Source organism: Physeter macrocephalus, chromosome 7 (assembly GCF_002837175.3).
Source record: "Physeter macrocephalus isolate SW-GA chromosome 7, ASM283717v5, whole genome shotgun sequence".
Lineage (NCBI taxonomy): Eukaryota > Metazoa > Chordata > Mammalia > Artiodactyla > Physeteridae > Physeter > Physeter macrocephalus.
The window spans coordinates 115183272-115203386 of NC_041220.1; the positions used below are offsets into that span (position 1 = coordinate 115183272).

At 37.3% G+C, this 20115-nt stretch overlaps 1 long non-coding RNA gene across 1 annotated transcript in view; it reads right to left on the minus strand.

Annotated features, from left to right (window-relative positions):
• Positions 1 to 10285: 10285 nt before the first annotated feature.
• LOC129392254 (uncharacterized) overlaps positions 10286 to 20115 on the minus strand; it is a 15685-nt gene continuing 5855 nt past the window's right edge. Inside the window, exon 3 of the long non-coding RNA XR_008617872.1 lies at positions 10286 to 10349. This is a non-coding gene — a long non-coding RNA (uncharacterized lncRNA). The remainder of the gene's footprint in view (positions 10350 to 20115) is intronic.

The following is a 20115-nucleotide window of genomic DNA, read 5'->3' on the forward strand; positions in this document are numbered from 1 at the left end:
CGTGGATATGGCAGGTGGGGGGAGTTTAGGCAGGGGGTGGAACTTAGGCAGGGGCTGGGTTTAGGGTGGGGTGGGCCTAGTCAGTGTGGGGGGGTGATATTTGAGCATCGGGTGGGGCCTAGGCTGAGGACCCACGCAGCTGAAAAAGGCCTTGGGGGCGGGTCCTAAGTGGGGTGATGTTCAAGCATGGGGCAGGGCCTCTGCTTAGGACCTGTGTGTAAGGGGAGAGGCAGCACGTCCAAAGGGGGGCTTCTGGAATGTGGAGTTCTGGAGTTTGGAGGTAAGACCCTGGGTGAGGGTTTGAGGCTGGGGTTTAGGGCCAGCACAGTTGGAGAGGGTCCCAGAGGGGGTCTCCGAGTGTAGAGGTAGGGCCCTGTGGGGCTTGGGCTCTGCATGGTAGGAGGGAGGCTCCAAGGGCAGAGGATTAGGCCCCAGAGCCCAACAGGCTACCCAGTTCCTAAGTGGACAGGGAAGGCACTGGCCCCGTTCCCTTCTGTTCCTTTGCACCCCTCCCCCACTGTCTCCCCCAGGGTCTTCCCTGTCGCCGCTGGACCCCTAACTGTGGGTGGGTTCCGCTGGGTGTAGGAACTCCTCGCCTCCCCCAGTCTCCCCTCAGGGGTGCCGGTCCTGTAGGTCGGGCCTTTACTTTTGCTCCCCCTTCCCTCCCTCCCACTCCCTCAGGACCTGCGTGGCTGGAGGGGGCCTCAGTGGGCAGAGGATCAGGCCTGGGATCTCAGCAGGCTCCTGGGGGCCCAAGTCGGCACGGAAAACCTGGCCACACTCCTTTGTGATCCTCTGCCCTCCCCAATGGTCCTCCAATTTCCCCCTTCGAGTGTGGGATCCTTTCCCCACCCCAGCGGCCCCTCTGGGGCACCAGTCCTGTCTCACCTCCATTTCTCCTCCCTCCTCATCCCCCCCCAACACCCCACATCCTAGCCAGTCGCTGGGGGTTCCTCCCATCCCCTTAGGTGTCTGTGGTTCCCCACCGGTGCCTGGTAGGTGCCCTAGTTGTGAAGAGACGTGAATTCTGCGTCCTCCCGGTCCGCCATCTTGACTCCGCCCCCTGCCACATTTCAAAATAAGTTGCAGATATAATGACATTTCATCTTTGAATATTTCTGTATACCCTCTTAAGCTTCTTGTAGAAGCTTTGAGCTGAGTTTTGAAGAAGAGAAGGAACATAAATTAATAAAAAGAGAAAGGACACATTATTATATTATCACTTTAATCATTACATGATGTTATGAAACAGCATGAACCTGACTTTCTCAGGGTTTAATCAAGATAGTCTTTAGGAAATAATAATTATTTTACCTTTATTTTAATCTGTGTGTGTGTGTATTTAGTTTACACACAAGATTGCCTTTAATTTCCATAATAGCCTTATTGGAGGTAATTAAGATAAATATTTTTAAAAGTCAAATGAGGAATCTGAGATGCTACAGAAGCTATTTTGCCCCAGGTCATTTGGCGAATATGTGAACAAACCATGTTTATGATACTGAAAGCAACGTTCTTCCAGATTTTTCCAGCTTACACAAATGCATAGTTTGTATCCAAAAAGGAATCCTATGAACTAGGAAATTTTGTCTCAGTTATATTTCTAAATGAATGCTCCTTGGATGACTGCTCCCTTTCTTAAACATTTTAGCTGAGTTTCTTCTGACTTGTAATATACTTTGGGCTGCAGTCCTTGAGCTGATGTGATAGCCTGTTGTATATACGCAGTGCATTCTCCTCTGCTCCTATGGCTGTCAATACAATTGTTTCTTGAGATGTCCTCAGTCAGGACAACAGACATGTTATACCACCTTTGGATTTCTAACAGTTCTGAGTAACTCTCTGGATATATGTTTTGTACGTAGGTGAGAGAAAAGTGAACATATATTTCTAAATTTCTGGGGAATTATTTAGAAGTGAATATGAAGCAACTGCTCAATGGATAGTTAGCATACATCACAAAAATATTTCAGTAGAAGTAGGATGGTTAGACACTTGCCAGAGAATCTGATCTCCTGGGTTCTTGTAAAGACAGAATGAATACCTCATTTTCCTGCAATTTAACCATTTGTCCTCAAATAAAGAAATAACAAACCTAACATTTCCTTTCTAATTGCTATAGATATGTGATGAGAAATCATATTTTTTTTGCACAATTTTTTGAGGACCTGATAAAAATAGTACTAAGAAAGGGAGCATTCTCCTCATATTTTTCTGAATTAGGTAAGAGAAATATAATTTTGTAGTTTTCTTTCTTTCATTTTTGGAGGTTCTAGTGAAACTCAGTCCTGGCCATGAAGGACAACTAGCTGAGAGCAGACAGAGGAAAAGAGGTGCTGAAATGACCCAGGCTTCCAGAGTTCTTACAGTCACAAGTTTTCTAGTTAGTTGTAAACCCTGATAACTCTGGTTATCATATTATTTTGGTTATCATATGATCACAGATTTTGCTAATGCCAAACCTGAATGAGAGCTAGTCTTTTTTTATGTTTGTTTGAGAACCACCTGCTTCATTGCTTTGAAGTAAATTAGTCAATGAAAACTTTTCAGAGAAACTTGAAAATTCCAAGTTTCACATGAACTTTAGATAGAAAACCTGTTGCGCCTCAGTGCTTCAGATTGTGGTCATCAGTGACTGTTTCACTTTTTCTGAACTTTGGTGGTGAATTCCCTGATCTTTGTTCCTCCAGCTCTTCTATCCTTCAGATAAATCCTTATTCTTATAATAAACCCTTTATTTCTGGAATTTTAAAGTGGCTCTGCTTTCTTAACCAAATCCAGACTGAAAGGGTCCAGTTCCCAGGGCATAAGTTTTAGTAGTTGCTGTTTAGTTGAGAAAGACCATGTATACCAAGAAGAAAAACAGAAGTAAGTAAGAATGAGGGAGTAAAAAGGTCCTGGAGAGGACAGGAGGGGTTGTGGTCAAGAGTACTGTTGAATGAGCTATCCTTGGGCAGGAGGAGGAAGGAACATATCTTAAGACTAGAAAAAAGTTAAGAATGATGTATTAGTTTGCTTCCTCTGAGAAGAAGACACCAGAATGGGATTAAGTGTGCAAGTTATTTATTGGGAAAAATGCCTATGAGGGAAAATGGGGAGCTGGTGGAGGTTTTGGTTCAGGGGAGAACTTTGGTTCAGGTATGACCTCTGTGAAGGAAAGATGGAAGAAAAAAAGGTTGAGTAGGAAGTGCAAGTGCCATTTTGGAATTCTTTATCCACCTGTGAGCACATCCCACGGAGAGCCCCACCCACACTGCACCTAAGCTGTGCCTCACAGCTGTGTAATAGCCCCACCCACCAGTGCCCTGCAGCAGCCGCAGCCCTACCACAACAGAAAGGCACACACAGACCACATAGGGGACACCCTTTGAACACCTGGCTCTGATGGCCAGGTGGGATTACACTTCCGAGCCCCACAGGACATCCTTTAAATAAGGTCAGTCCTTCAAAACTGGAAGACATAGCTGACATACCTAACACACAGTAACAAATGCAGAGAATTAGGCAAAATGAGGAGACAGAGGAATATGTTTCAATCAAAAGAACAAGACAAAACACTTAGCAAAAGAGGTAAGTGAAATGGAGATGAGCAATCTGCCCGATGAAGTGTTCAAAGTATTGGTCATAAAGATGCTCACAGACCTTGGGAGAAGAATGCATGAACACAACGAGAACTTCAACAAAGAGATAGATAATATAAGAAAGTATCAAACAGAAATTATAATTGAACTGAAAAATACACTACAAGGGTTCAACATCAGAATAGATGAGGTAGAAGAACAAATCAGTGAGCTGGAAGACAAAACAATGAAACTCACTCAGACAGAGCAGCAAAATGAAAAAAGAATTTTATTAAAGTGAAGCTACCTGAAGGTACCTTTGAAACAACATGAAGTGGAGTAACGTTTGTATTATAGGAGTCCCAGAATAAGAGAGAAAGGGCCAGAAAAATTATTTGAAGAAATAGTGGCTGAAAACTTCCCCAATCTGGGGAAGGAAACAGACATCTAGGTCCAGGAAATCCAGAGAATTCTAAATAAGATGAACACAAAAAGACACAAACCAAAACACATTATAATTAAAATGGTAAAAGTTAAGGATAAAGAGAGAATTCTAAAAGCAGCAAGAGAAAAACAATTTGTTACATATAAGACAAACCCCATAAAGCTATTGGCAGGTTTTTCAGCAGAAACTTTATAGGTCAGAAGGGAGTGGCATGACATATTCAAAGTGGTGAAAGAAAAAAACTACCAAACAAAAATTCTCTACCCTGCAAGGTTATCACTCAGAATTGAAGGAGAGGTCAAGAATTTCCCAGACAAACAAAAGCTAAAGGGGTTCATCACCACTAAACCAGCCCTACAAGAATATTAAAAGGATTTCTCTAAGTTGAAAAGAAATGGCACAGTTAGAAAACACACAAAAGTAAAAATCTCCCTGGAAAGGGTAAGTACGTAAAAGAGGCAGTGGATTGATCTCTTACTTATAAAGCAAGCTTGAAGGTTAAAAGACATAAGTAGTAAAAATAACTAAAATTACAGTAATTATTTAAGGGATGCATAAAATAAAACGATGTAAAATTTGTCAACAAAAGTATAACAAGTATAAAAAGTATATTTTTAAACTATAAAAAGATAAAGCTTTGAAATATGTTCAAATTTAAGCTGCTACCAACTTAAAACAGGCTAATACTTACATATGGTGTTGTATGTGAACCTCATGGTAACCATAAGGATAAAACTTAGAGTAAATACAAAAAGAAAATGAGAACGGAGTCTAAACATAACAGTAAAGAAAACCACCAAAACACAAGGGAAGAGAGAAAGAAGAGAAGAAATAGAGAGGAATTACAAAAAACAGCCAGAAAACAATTAACAAAATGGCAATAACTACATATCTACCAATAATTACTTTAAATGTTAATGGACTAAATTCAAAAGACATATAGTGGCTGAATGGATTTTAAAAAGACTAATCTATATGCTGCTAATAAGATACTTACTTCAGAAGAAAGGGCACATACGGACTGAAAGTGAAGGGATGGAAAAAATATATTCTATGCACATGGAAATGAACAGAAAGCTGGAGTAGCTATACTCATATCAGACAAAATAGAATTAAAAACAAAGACTATAATAAAAGACAAAGAAAAGCATTACATAATGATAAAAGGGTCAATCCAGCAAGAAGATATACATTTATAAATGTATATGCACCCAACAGAGGAGCACCAAAAGATATAAAGCAAATATTAACAGACTTAAAGGAAGAAATTGAAAGCAATTTCTTGTTAAAGTAGGGGACTTTAACATCCAACTGACATCAATGGACAGATCATCAAGATAGAAAATCAACAGGGAAACATCAGACATAAATGACACAATAGACCCAACTGCTCAACAGATATCTACAGAACATTCTATCCAAAAGCAGCAGAATACTCGTTCTTCTCAAGTGCACATGAAACATTTTCCAGGATAGATCATGTTAGGTCACAAAACAAGGATCAATATATTCAAGAAGACTGAAATTATATCAGACATCTTCTCCAACCACAAAAGTATGAAACTAGAAAATCAATCGCAAGAAAAAAAATGGGAAAAAACATAACATGGAGATTAAAAAACATACTACTGAAAAACCAATGAGTCATCAAAGAAATCAAAGGAGAAATAAAAAAATACCTAGAGGCAAAGGAAAACAGATATATAACATGAAGTCTATGGGATGCAGTGCAAACGGTTCTTTTAAAAATTTTAAACATTTATTTATATTAAAGTATAGTTGACTTACAATGTTGTGTTAGTTTCTGGTGTACAGCAAAGTTATTCAGTTATATATGCATATATACATATACATATATTCTTTTTCATTATGGTTTATTACAGGATATTGAATATATTTAGTTCCCTGTGCTATACAATAGGACCTTGTTGTTTATCCATTCTATATATAATAGTTTGCATCTGCTAGTCCCAAGCTACCATTTCAACCGTCCCCCGTCTCCCCTCCTCCTTGGCACTCACAAGTCCCTTCTCTATGTCTGTGAGTCTGTTTCTGTTTCACTCTAAGAGATGTTCATAGCAATAGAGCCTACCTCCAGGAACAAGAAAAATCACAAATAAACAATTTACCTATACCCCCAAAATACAGAAAAAGAACAAAGTCCAGAATTAGTATAAAGAAGAAAATAATAAAGATCAGAGCAAATAAATTAAAAGGAAACTAAGAAAAAACTAAGAGGTGGTTCTTTGAAAAGGTGAACAAAATTGACCAATCTTTATCTAAACTAACCAAGAAAAAAAGACAGGACTCAAATAAATTAGAGGCAAATGGGTAGAAGTTAAAACTGACACCACAGAAATACAAAGGATCATAAGAGACTACTATGAACAATTATACACCAACAAATTGGACAATCTAGAAGAAATGGATAAATTCTTAGAAACATACACTCTTGCAAGAGTGACTCATGAAGAAATAGAAAATTTGAATTGACTGATTACTAGTAAGGAGATTGAAACAGTGATCAAAAATCTCCCAACAAACAAAGTCCAGGACAGGAAGGCTTCACAGGGGAATTCTAACAAACATTTAAAGAAGAGTTAATACCTGTCCTTCTCAAACTTACAAAAAATTGAAGAGGAGAGGACACTTCCTAATTCATTTTATGAAGCCACCATTACCCTGATATCAAAACCAGGAAATGACAACACAAAGAAAGAAAATTACAGACCAACATCTCTGATGAACATAGATGCAAAAATCCCCAACAAAACATTAGTAAACCAAAACTAACAATATAGTAAAAGAATCATACACCATAATTAAGGGGGATTTATTCCAGGGATGCAAGGATGGTTCAATACCTGTAAATCAATCAGTGTGATACATCACTTTAACAAAATAAAGTATGAAAATCATATGATCATCTCAAATAGATGCAGAAAAGGCATTTGACAAACTTCAACATCCATTTATCAAAAAACTCTCAACAAAATGGGTTTAAGGGAAAGTACCTCAGCATAATGAAGTCATATATGACAAACCCACGGCTAACATCATGATCAATGGTGAAAAGCTCAAAGCTTTCCCTCTAAGATAAGGAACAAGACAGGATGCCCACTCTTGCCACTTTTATTTAACATAGTATTGGAAGTCCTAGCCAAAGCAATTAGGCAAGAAAAAGAAATAAAGGGCATCCAAATCAGGAAGAAGTAAAGCTGTCACTATTTGCAGATGACATCATACTATATCTAGAAACCCTAAAGACTCCAACAAAAAGCCATTAGAACTAATAAATGAATCCTGTAAAGTCAGAGGATACAAAATAAGTATACAGAAATCTGTGGCATTTCTATACAGGAATAAACTATCAGAAAGAGAAATTTTTAAAAGTCCCATTTACCATTGCATCAAAAAGAATAAAATACCTAGGAATAAATTTAACCAAGGAGGTGAAAGACCTGTACTCTGAAAAGTATAAGACACTGATGAAAGAAATTGAAGAAGACATAAATAAATAGAAAAAAATTTCCTGGTCATGGATTGGAAGACTCAGTATTGTTAAAATGTCCATACTACCCAAAGCAACCTAAAAATTCAGTGCAATCCTTTTCAAAATTCCAATGGCAAATTTCATAGAACTAGAGTGAATAATTCTATTTGTATGAAACCACAAAAGATCCTGAATAGCCAAAACAATCTTGAGAAAGAAGAACAAAGCTAGAGGTATCAAACTCCCAGATTACTATAAAGGTATAGTAATCAAAACAACATATTCTGGCACATAAACAGTCACACAGATCAATGAAACAAAACTGAAAGCCCAGAAATAAACCCACACATATAAGAACAACTAATTTATGGCAAAGGAGTAAAGAACCTATAATGGAGAAGAACAGTGTTTTCAATAAATGGTGTTAGGAAAACTGGACAGCCACATGAAAAAGAATGAAATTAGATCACTATCTTACACTATACAAAAAAACTAACTTAATGAATTTAAGACTTAAATGTAAGACTTGAGATCATAACAGTCCTTGAAGAAAATATAGGTAGTCACTTTACTGACATGGGACTTAAGAGTTGTTTTTTTTTTTAATCTGACTCCAAAGGAAAGGGAAAAAAAGTAAAAATAAGCAAATGAGAATGGGGCTACATCAAACTAAAACTAAAAAAGTTCTGCACAGTGAAGGAAACCATTATCTAAATGAAAAGGCAACCTACTGAAAGGGAGAAGATAATTGCAAATCATATATGTGATAAGGGATTAATATTCAAAATATATAAAGAACTTATACAACTCAACAACAAACAAACATTCTGATTAAAAAATGGACAGAGACTATGAATAGACATTTTGTCAAAGAAGACATACAGATGGTCAACAGACATATGAAAAGATGCTCAACATCTAAGATGCTCGATGTCTAATTATTAGGGAAATGCAAGTCAAAACTACAATGAGATATCAACCTCACACCTGTTAGAATGGCAGTTATGGAAAGGACAAGAAACAACAAATGTTGGAGAGAATTCAGAGAAAAGTGAACACTCATACACTGCTGGTGGGAATATAAATTGGTGAAGCCACTATAGAAAATGGTATGGAGATGCCTCAGAAAATTAAAAATAGAACTACCATATGACCAAGCTATTCTACTTCTGGGTATTTAACTGAAGAACATGAAAACACTAATTCAAAAAGATATATGCTCCTTTATGTTCACTGCAGCATTATTTACAATAGCCCAAATCTGGTAACAACCTAAGTGTCCATCGATGGATGAATGAATAAAGAAGACGTGGTATATATATATGTATATATAAAATGGAATATTATTCAGCCATAAAAGTGAAATCCTGCCATTTATGATAACATGGATAGACCTTAAAGATATTATGCTAAGTGAAATAAGTCAGATGGAGAAAGACAAATACTATATGATTTCACTTATATATGGACTATAAAAAAACCCCAAAAGAACAAACAAAATAAAACAAAAACAAACTCATGAATACAGAGAACACACTAATGGTTACCAGAGGCAAGAGGGTTGTGGGTGGGTGGGTGAAATGGGTGAAGGGGGTCAACTGTACGGTGAAGGATGATAACTAGGCTTGTGGGGGTAATCATTTTGTAGTATATACAGATGTTGAATTACAATGCTGTGCACCTGAAACATATATATATATATATATATTATATATATATATAATATATATATATATATATATATATGCATGTCACACAAAAGCCAAAAAAAAGAAGAAAAAGAAAAAGAAATCAAAATGAATTGCGAGAGAATTATTTAAAGTTTTAAATTATTTATACTTAGATTAAATCTTACATGATAAGAAATGGTGTAAATAATTTTTCTCCACTAGAAGTATAACTTCTACAAGGAAAGAGAAAAAATCTATGTGTTTCAAGTTGCTGGGAATTGAGGCACAGTTTTGGTCATTTTAAACAGGCTCATTTAAACTGATTTATGTGGGGAATGTTTTGAACAATTGCGCTGACAGTTTGAAATAAGTTCTTTCAACAATGAACTGAATTATTTCAATAGTTTATTTTTTCTCTTTGTGAAGCTAGCCAAAATGAGGGGATAAGATAAGTCCAATATTTACATTGAAATTAGTTCAATTAGAACTTTGGCAGTAGAACTATAATCTCCCCAGCCACGAGTTGAGTGTTTTAGAGAAGTCTGCATGTGATCAAGGCATGCACATGCAATGGTTTGGCAGTAGGTAGAGGCTATCCAGAGCATGATAAGTTAGTCTGTGTCCTTTGTTCACTCTGCATTCACGGAGTGAAGAATAATCCTGTCACTGGGGGGATTTATCATGTTCACTGGAAAACTGATGTCAAAATTATTAAATGATATCATGTTTTCTTCAATTTATGCCAGTGTCATATTTTTATCGATATTGAACTGAAAGACTTTGGATTGCTAATTTTCAAAACAGGGAAAAAATTCTTAGATCCTATCTTCTAGTGAATACATTCACTACTCTCTGTAGTGATTTAGAGCTCCTGATTTTAGGAGCACATAACAATTTTGCTGATTTAATGTGCAATAATTGGCACGTTATGAACACTTTGATCTTGCCTGAGGAATAACTCCTGAATAGATAACCCAAGCTTAGGAAAACTGTAATGTTTATTGACAGTTAATTATTGTTCTTTTTTTGTTCCATTTCCAAATGGGTATTTTTAAATTACCCTAGTTTTCCTAAGGCTGACAAAGGAGAATAAATTTTAGACTTACATTGTCCAGTAGGGCAGGCACTAGCCACATGGCACTATTAAGCATTGAAAGGTGGCTGGTTCAGATTGAGATGTCCTGTAAGAGTAAAATACACACCAGATTTCAGGTCTTAATACAATAAAACAAAATAAAATGGTTACTGATCACACATTGAATCGATAACACTTTGGATACACTGTGAAATAATATATATGTACTAATTAATTTTAACCTTTTTAACTTTAGACTTACATATGTGGCTCACATTATATTTGTTAGATGACATGACTATAGAGTATTCCAGAGGCAAAGATGAATAAGTATCAGGATTTGGTCTACTACAAGACAAGAAAAAGGTAAAAAAGGTAAAGTAAGAGCAGGGTGAGTAGAAATCAGGAAAAATATGATGGAAATAAAATAAACATTATAAGTAATCACTAAACATGTAGAAGTCTCACAATCTTGTAAATGAGTTCAGAGATGTTTAGATGAGAGAAATGTGCTTATGAAAGGAAGAAGTGTCTCTTCTGTTTTTCAAGTTATTCTGTGTCATGCTGTAGACTTTTTTTTGGAATTTCATTTCATTATTTTTTTTATATAGCAGGTTCTTAATAGTTATCCATTTTCTACATATTAGTGTATATATGTCAATCCCCATCTGCCAGTTCATCCCACCACCCCCACTTTCCCCCCTTGGTCTCCATAGGATTGTTCTCTACATCTGTGTCTCTATTTCTGCCTTGAAAACTGGTTCATCTGTACCATTTTTCTAGATTCCACATATATGTGTTAATATACAATATTTGTTTTTCTCTTCTGACTTACTTTACTCTGTATGACAGTCTCTAGGTTCATCCATGTCTCTACAAAAGACCCAATTTCATTCCTTTTTATGGCTGAGTAATATTCCATTGTATATATGTACCACATCTTCTTTATCCATCCATCTGTTGATGGACATTTGGGTTGTTCCATGACCTGGCTATTGTAAATAGTGCTGCAGTGAACATTGGGGTGCATGTGTCTTTTTGAACTATGGTTTTCTCTGGGTATATGCCCAGTAGTGGGATTGCTGGGTCATATGGTAATTCTATTTTTAGTTGAACAGACCTCCATACTGTCTCCATAGTGGCTGTATCAATTTACATTCCCACCAACAGTGAAAGAGGGTTCCCTTTTCTCCACACCCTCTCCATAAATTGTTGTCTGTAGATTTTCTCTTTTTGGGGGGACGGATTTTTTTTATTATTCAAACAGAAAGTCACAAAAATTATAATCATCCTCATCAGTTCACTCAGTCCCATGTAATTAATTTTTTTATCTTGATCTTTTGTTAGCACTTTTATGAATTCGTCAGTTTTCCATTAAGTTCATAATAATGCAATTGACAAGGAAATTTAGTTATTTCTGAGATATACATTTTAAAGTAATAACTAGAATTATGACTTATAACATTATATCAGAACATATAGGATTTTTAGAAATTTCAGGTAATGTCTGAAACATTTACATTAACATATTTCCATACAAATAACCCAAAGAAAGTTTAGTATTAGTTGTTTTTGTTTGTTTGTTTGTTTGTTTGCTTTTATACTGCAGGTTCTTGTTAGTCATCAATTTTATACACTTCAGTGTATACATGTCAATCCCAATCGCCCAGTTCAGCACACCACCATCCCCAGCCACTGCGGTTTTCCCCCCTTGGTGTCCATACGTTTGTTCTCTACATCTGTGTCTCACCTAGCATGAAGGTTCTTTATAAAGTGTCATTTATGAGTTTTATTAGACACTGGAGTTATCTTGCCTCCATTTGGAAAACAGAATCTGTCAGCAACAACTACAATTGCCCTCCACTCAAGTTTTCTGGCTCTCAATTCCAGAGTAATGTTGACACTTAAAGATTTACACCTAGTTCTTCCATAACTATAAGAATTTTCCATTTTTAAATGATTTACAAGAATCCAGCAGTAATATAAAAGTAATCATTAGTAGCAGTTGTACTACTTTACATTTGGATGATTTGTTGTTATTTTCAACATTCTTCCTTAACAGGAGTATCATTTGATAGTCACTGACATTTGGAAGGATGCAGATTAAAATGTCCAATTTTAAACAGGAGGAAACTGAGTTTAAGAGAGGTTACATAACTCACCCAGGTCTGTTCTCCATAGTGGCTGTATCAATTTACATTCCCACCAACAGTGCAAGAGGGTTCCCTTTTCTCCACACCCTCTCCAGCATTTGTTGTTTGTAGATTTTCTGATGATGCCCATTCTAACTGGTGTGAGGTGATACCTCATTGTAGTTTTGATTTGCATTTCTCTAATGATTAGTGATATTGAGCAGCTTTTCATGTGCCTCTTGGCCATCTGTATGTCTTCTTTGGAGAAATGTCTATTGAGGTCTCCTGCCCATTTTTTGATTGGGTTGTTTGTTTTTTAAATATTGAGCTGCATAAGCTGTTTATATAATGTGGAGATTAATCCTTTGTCCATTGATTCGTTTGCAAATATTTTCTACCATTCTGAGGGTTGCCTTTTTGTCTTGTTTATATTTCCTTTGCTGTGCAAAAACTTTTAAGTTTCATTAGGTCCCATTTGTTTATTTTTGTTTTTATTTCCATTACTCTAGAAGGTGGGTCAAAAAAGATCTTGCTGTGATTTATGTCAAAGAGTGTTCTTCCTATGTTTTCCTCTAAGAGTTTTATAGTGTCTGGTCTTACATTTAGGTACTTAATCCACCTTGAGTTTATTTTGGTGTATGGTGTTAGGGAGTGTTCTAATTTCATCATTCACATGTAGCTGTCCAATTTTCCGAGCACCACTTATTGAAGAGACTGTCTTTTCTGCACTGTATATCCTTGCCTCCTTAATCATAGATTAGTTGACCATAGGTGCGTGGGTTTATTTCTGGCTTTTCTATCCTGTTCCATTGATCTATATTTCTGATTTTGTGCCAGTACCATACTGTCTTGATTACTGTAGCTTTGTAGTACAGTCTGAAGTCAGGGAGTCTGATTCCTCCAACTCCATTTTTTCTGCTCAAGATTGCTTTGGCTATTTGGGGTCTTTTGTGTCCCCATACAAATTTTATGATTTTTTCTAGTTCTGTAAAAAATGCCATTGGTAACTTGATAGAGATTGCATTGAATCTGTACATTGCTTTGGATAGTATAGTCATTTTCACAATATTGATTCTTCCAATCCAAGAATATGGTAAATCTCTCCATCTGTTTGTGTCATTTTTTCTTATGTTTAATTAATTAATTAATTAATTAACTTATTTATGGCTGTGTTGGATCTTCATTGCTGCACACGGGCTTTTCTCTAGTTGTGGTGAGTGGGGGCTGCTCTTTGTTGCAGTGCGCCAGCTTCTCATTGTGGTGGCTTCTTTTGCTGCAGAGCACAGGTTCTAGGCATGTGGGCTTCAGTAGTTGTGGCACGCATGCTCAGTAGTTGTGGCTTGTGGGCTCTAGAGCGCAAGCTCAGTAGTTGTGGTGCATGGGCTTAGTCACTCTGCAGCATGTGGGATCTTCCTGGTCCAGGGCTCGAACCTGTGTCCCCTGCTTGGCAGGCATATTCTTAACCACTGCACCAGCAGGGAAGTCCTGTGTGTGTCATCTATGATTTCTTTCATCTGTGTCTTATGGTTTTCCTTTTTTTTGGACCTGCAGGGATGGAGCCTTTTTTAAAAAATAAATTTATTTATTTTATTTAATTTATTTATTTTTGGCTGCATTGGGTCTTTGTTGCTGTACGCGGGCTTTCTCTAGTTGCGGCGAGAGGGGCCTACTCTTCATTGCGGTGTGTGGGCTTCTCATTGCAATGGCTTCTCTTTTTGTAGAGCACGGGCTCTAGGAGCACAGGCTTCAGTAGTTGTGGCACGTGGGCTCAGTAGTTGTGGCTCGTGGGCTCTAGAGCGCAGGCTCAGTAGTTGCGGCACACGGGCTTAACTGCTCCGCGGCATGTGGGATCTTCCCGGACCAGGGCTCAAACCCGTGTCCCCTGCATTGGCAGGCAGATTCTTAACCACTGTGCCACCAGGGAAGACCTCTTTTGGTTTTCTGAGTACAGGTCTTTTACCTCCTTAGGTAGGTTTATTCCTAGGTATCTTATTCTTTTTGTTGCAATGGTGAATGGGGTTGTTTCCTTGATTTCTCACTCTGATCTTTCATTGGTAGTGTATAGGAATGCAAAAGATTTCTGTGTATTAATTTTGTATCCTGCAACTGTATGTATAGGAATGCATGAGATTTCTGTGTATTAATTTTGTATCCTGCAACTGTACCAAATTCATTGATTAGCTCTAGTAGTTTTCTGGTGGCATCTTTAGGATTATCTACGCATAGTATCATGTCATCTGCAAACAGTGACAGTTTTACTTCTTTTCCAATTTGGATTCATTTTATTTCTTTTTGTTCTCTGATTGCCATGGCTAGGACTTCCTAAACTATGTTGAACAATAGTGGTGAAAGTGGACATCTTTGTCTTGTTCCTGATCTTAGAGGAAATGCTTTCAGTTTTTCACCATTGAGAATGATGTTTGCTGGGGGGTTTGTTGTATATGGCCTTTATTATGTTGAGGTAGGTTCCCTCTATGCCCACTTTCTGGAGAGTTTTTATCATAAATGGGTGTTGAATTTTGTCAAAAGCTTATTCTGCATCTATTGAGATGATCATATGGTTTTTATTCTTCCGTTTGGTAATATGGTGTATCACATTGATTGATTTGCATATATTGAAGAATCCTTGCAGCTCTGGGATAAATCCCACTTGATCATGGTGTGTGATCCTTCTAATGTGTTGTTGGATTCTGTCTGCTAGTATTTTGTTGAGGATATTTCCATCTATATTCATCAGTGATATTGGTCTGTCATTTTCTTTTTTTGTAGTATCTTTGTCTGGTTTTGGTATCAGTGTGATGGTGGCCTCATAGAATGTGTTTGGGAGTGTTCCTTCCCCTGCAATTTTTTGGAAGAGTTTGAGAATGATGGGTGTTATCTCTTCTCTAAATGTTTGATAGTATTCACCTGTGAAGGCATCTGGTCCTGGACTTTTGTTTGTTGGAAGATTTTTAATCACAGTTTTAATTTCATTACTTGTGATTTGTCTGTTCATATTTTCTATTTCTTCGTGGTTCAGTCTGGAAAGCTTATACCTTTCTAAGAATTTGTCCGTTTCATCCAGGTTGTCCATTTTATTGGCATAGAGTTGCTTTTAGTAGTCTCTTAGGATGCTTTGTATTTCTGCGGTGTCTGTTGTAACTTCTCCTTTTTCATTTCTAATTTTATTGATTTGAGTCCTCTCCCTCTTTTTCTTGATGAGTCTGGCTAATGGTTTATCAATTTTGTTTATCTTCTCAAAGAACCAGCTTTTAGTTTTATTAATCTTTGCTATTGTTTTCTTTGTTCCTATTTCATTTATTTCTGCTCCGATCTTTATGATTTCTTTCCTTCTACTAACTTTGGGTTTTGTGTATACTTCTTTCTCTAGTTCCTTTATGTGAAAGATTAGATTGTTTATTTGAGTTTTTTCTTGTTTCTTGAGGTAGGAGTTTATTGCTATAAACCTCCCTCTTAGAACTGCTTTTGCTGCATCCCAGAGGTTTTGGATCGTCGTGTTTTGGTTGTCATTTTTCTCTAGGTATTTTCTGATTTCCCTTTGATTTTTTCAGTGATCTCTTGGTTATTTAGTAACGTATTGTTTAGCATCCATGTGTTTGTGATTTTTATGTTTTTTTTCCCTGAAATTGAAAAAATTACAGGGAAAAAAATGTTTGAAAAAGATGCTTGGTATGATTTTAATTTTCTTAATTTACTGAGGCTTGATTTGTGACACAAGATGTGATCTATCCTGTAGAACATTTCACGTGCACTTGAGAAGTGTAATCTGCTGTTCTCAGACGGAATGTCCTAAAAATATTAATTAAATCTATCTGATCTATTGTGTCATTTAAAGCTTGTGTTTTCTTATTAATTTTCTGTCTGGGTGATCTGTCCATTGGTGTAAGTGAGGTGTTACAATCCCCCACTATTATTGTGTTACTGTCAATTTCCTCTTTTATAGCTGTTAGCAGTTGCCTTATGTATTGAGGTGCTCCTATGTTGGGTGTATTTATATTTATAATTGTTATATGATGCTCTTGGATTGATCCCTTGATCATTATGTAGTGATCTTCCTTGTCTCTTGTAACATTCTTTGTTTTAAAGTCCATATTATCTGATTTGAGTATTGCTACTATAGCTTTGTTTTGATTTCCATTTGCATGGAATATCTTTTTCCATCCCCTCAATTTCAGTCTGTATGTATCCCTAGGTCTAAAGTTGGTCTCTTGTAGACAGCATATATATTCTATCCATTCAGCAAGCCTGTGTCTTTTGGTTGGAGCATTTAATCTGTTCACGTTTAAGGTAATTATCTATATGTATGTTCCTAGTACCATTTTCATAATTGTTTTGGGTTTGGTTTTGTAGGTTCTTTTCTTCTATTGTGTTTCCCACTTAGAGAAGTTCCTTTAGCATTTGTTGTAGAGCTGTGAATTCTCTTAGCTTTTGCTTGTCTGTAAAGCTTTTGATTTCTCTCTTGAATCTGAATGAGATCCTTGCTGGGTAGAGTAATCTTTGTTGTAGGTTCATCCCTTTCATCACTTTAAATATATCATGCCACTCCCTTATGGCTTGTAGAGTTTCTGCTGAGAAATCAGCTGTTAACCTTATGGGAGTTCCCTTGTATGTTATTCGTCATTTTTCCCTTGTTGCTTTTAATAATTTTTGTCTTTGATTTTTGTCAATTTGACTACTATGTGTCTCAGTGTGCTTCTCCTTGGGTTTATCCTGCCTGGGACTCTCTGCGCTTCCTGGACTTGGGTGGCTATTTCCTTTCCCATGTTAGGGACGTTTTTGACTATAGTCTCTTCAAATATTTTCTCGGGTCCTTTCTCTCTCTCTTTCCCTCTGGGACCCCCATAATGTGCATGTTGGTGCGTTTAATGTTTTCCCAGAGGTCTCTTAGGCTGTCTTCATTTCTTTTCATTCTTTTTTCTTTATTCTATCCCACAGCAGTGAATTCCACCATTCTGTCTTCCAGGTCACTTATCCATCTTTGCCTCCATTCTTTTTCTGAGGTCCTGGATCATCTTCACTATCATTATTCTGAATTCTTTTTCTGTAAGGTTGCCTATGTCCACTTCATTTAATTGTTTTTCTGGGTCTTTATCTTGTTCCTTCATCTGGTACATAGTCCTTTGCCTTTTCATTTTGTCTATCTTTCTGTGAACATAGCTTTTGTTCCACAAGCTGCAGGATTGTGGTTTTTCTTGCTTCTTCTGTCTGTCCTCTGGTGGATGAGCCTATCTAAGAGGCTTGTGCAAGCTTTCTGATGGGAGAAACTGGTGATGGGTAGAGCTGGCTGTTGCTCTGGTGGGCAGAGCTCAGTAAAACTTTAATCCGCTTGTCTCCTGATGGGTTGGGCTGTGTTCCCTCCCTGTTGGTTGTTTGGCCTGAGGTGACCCAGCTCTGGAGGCTACAGGCTCTTTGATGGGGCTAATGGCGGACTCAAGGAGGGCTCAAGCCAAGAAGTACTTCCCAGAACTTCTGCTGCCAGTGTCCTTGTCCCCACGGTGAAACAGAGCCACCCCCCACCTCTGCAGGAGACCCTCCAACACTAGCAGGTAGGTGTAGTTCAGTCTCCTATGGGGTCACTGCTCCTTCCTTCTGGTTCCCGAGGCTCACACTACTTTGTATGTGCCCTCAAGAGTGCAGTCTCTGATTCCCCCAGTTCTGTCAAAGTCCTGCAATCAAATCCCTCTAGCCTTCGAAGTCTGATTCTCTGGGAATTCCTCCTCCCGTTGCCAGACCCCGAGGTTGAGAAGCTTGATGTGGGGCTCAGAACTTTCACTCTAGGGGTGGACTTCCGTGGTATAATTGTTCTTCAGTTTGTGAGTCACCCACCCAGCAGTTATGGGATTTGATTTTATTGTGATTGCATGCCTCCTACCATCTCACTGTGGCTTCTCCTTTGTCTTTGGATGTGGGGTATCTTTTTTGGTGAGTTCCATTGTCTTCCTATCGATGATTGTTCAGCAGTTAGTTGTGATTCCAGTGCCCTCACAAGAGGGAGTGAATGCACTTCCTTCTACGCTGCCATCTTGAACCAGGACTCAGTCTTTTCTTTTAATGATAGGGTTATAGATATACTATTCTAGAGAGAAGCAGGTGGAAAAAAAATTTCAGAACTCAACTGAGGAGAAAGAAAGAGTTCTTTTAAAATCATATATTATTATTTAAAGACTAGGAGCTATAAAATAGTTAATCATCTCGATGGTATTATTGCTCTGAATAGCTTATTACTACACTCACAGTTTTAAACCCCTTTCTATTTAATTTCAGAGATTCTATTCCTGGAAGAATAACTCGCAGACTAGCATTCTGAAAATATACGAGGAATCATATGAATAAGTGTTGAGCTGAACAGGAGAAAGGATATATACTCATGTTCGTATTGTGTGTTCATAAGTTAAACATGCCCATCTGTAGGAAGAAATTGGTAGCCACTTTAGTTAACACTTTTAGTTTTGATCAAAATCATTCAGCACCTGGCATTTTTGCAAGTTTAGAAAGGATTATAATTTACAGCAATAAAAGAGATGATTTATTTGCTCACTGAAATTTTCATTTGGATTTTATTTGGGAGAATATGTGAATATCATGAAAAGAAAATTCACAACCATCAAACCCCTTAAAATCTAATGAAAAAAAATGGTGTCTCTTTACAAACATATCTTGTAAACTTAATTCAAAATACATAGTTGAAACGTCTAGCATAGTTATGGCAAAAAGACGCTAGAGAATTTTTTTGTTTTGCAATTCCTTGCTTATATGTTAAATTGATTTTAGATTCCATATTATAAAATAATAAAACTACCCTAAATTCTTTCTTTTAAAACTTGTCATTAGGTGACTTTATCCAGAGAATTGTACAGTAATATGCCATTTTCTTTTGTTGGATCATTCATTCATTCATTCAGTAAATATTTGTCTACCTACTATGTGCCAAGAACTAACTCGAGTATTAAGGATTCAAAACAGCAGAAGACATGTCCATGTTGTCATGCTGCTGTCAGTCTAACGGAGGAAATAGTCATATGAGTAGACAAGTAAATCTAATGAGGGAAGGAGTGTAAAGGAGCTGAACCAAGCATGATGGGGCACAGAGGGGAGCAAGTAATCTTTGTTTGAGAGAAACCTTCATTTTCCTAAAAAAAGTCCCTTTCTTCCACAAATAGAAACTAAAGCTGTAGGAATATGGATATAAGGTAATGCATTCCACATTTCTATAAATACACAAATAGAATAAAGATTTCTAATTAGATGCTATAGCCACTCCTGTATTTTTAAATGGAGAATTTCACTACCTTCTACAATGTACACCTTACACTATGCATAAAGAGTACATATATGACAGAAGGAAATTCATTATGTAGCAGAAGGAAAATTATTTATAGAGAGTGTAACATGCTCAAGCTGAGCTTCCTATTAGTAAGCAGTAAAGAGGTGGTTATAAAGAAAAAGGCTTCAATCCAACGGCATATACAAGTGGTGACCAGTCAACATATGCTTTCATGTTTGTTTTCACAATACTTAAGACCATAGTGTTTGGTGCCAATCAACCTTGGGTTAATGTGTTCTGGGTAATGTGCCATTTACTAATTGTGATCACTTGGGAAAGTCAATGCATTTCTTGAAGCTTCAGTTTCCTTCTATTAAAAATGAGGATTGGGGCTTCCCTGGTGGCGCAGTGGTTGCGCGTCCGCCTGCCGATGCAGGGGAACCGGGTTCGCGCCCCGGTCTGGGAGGATCCCACAT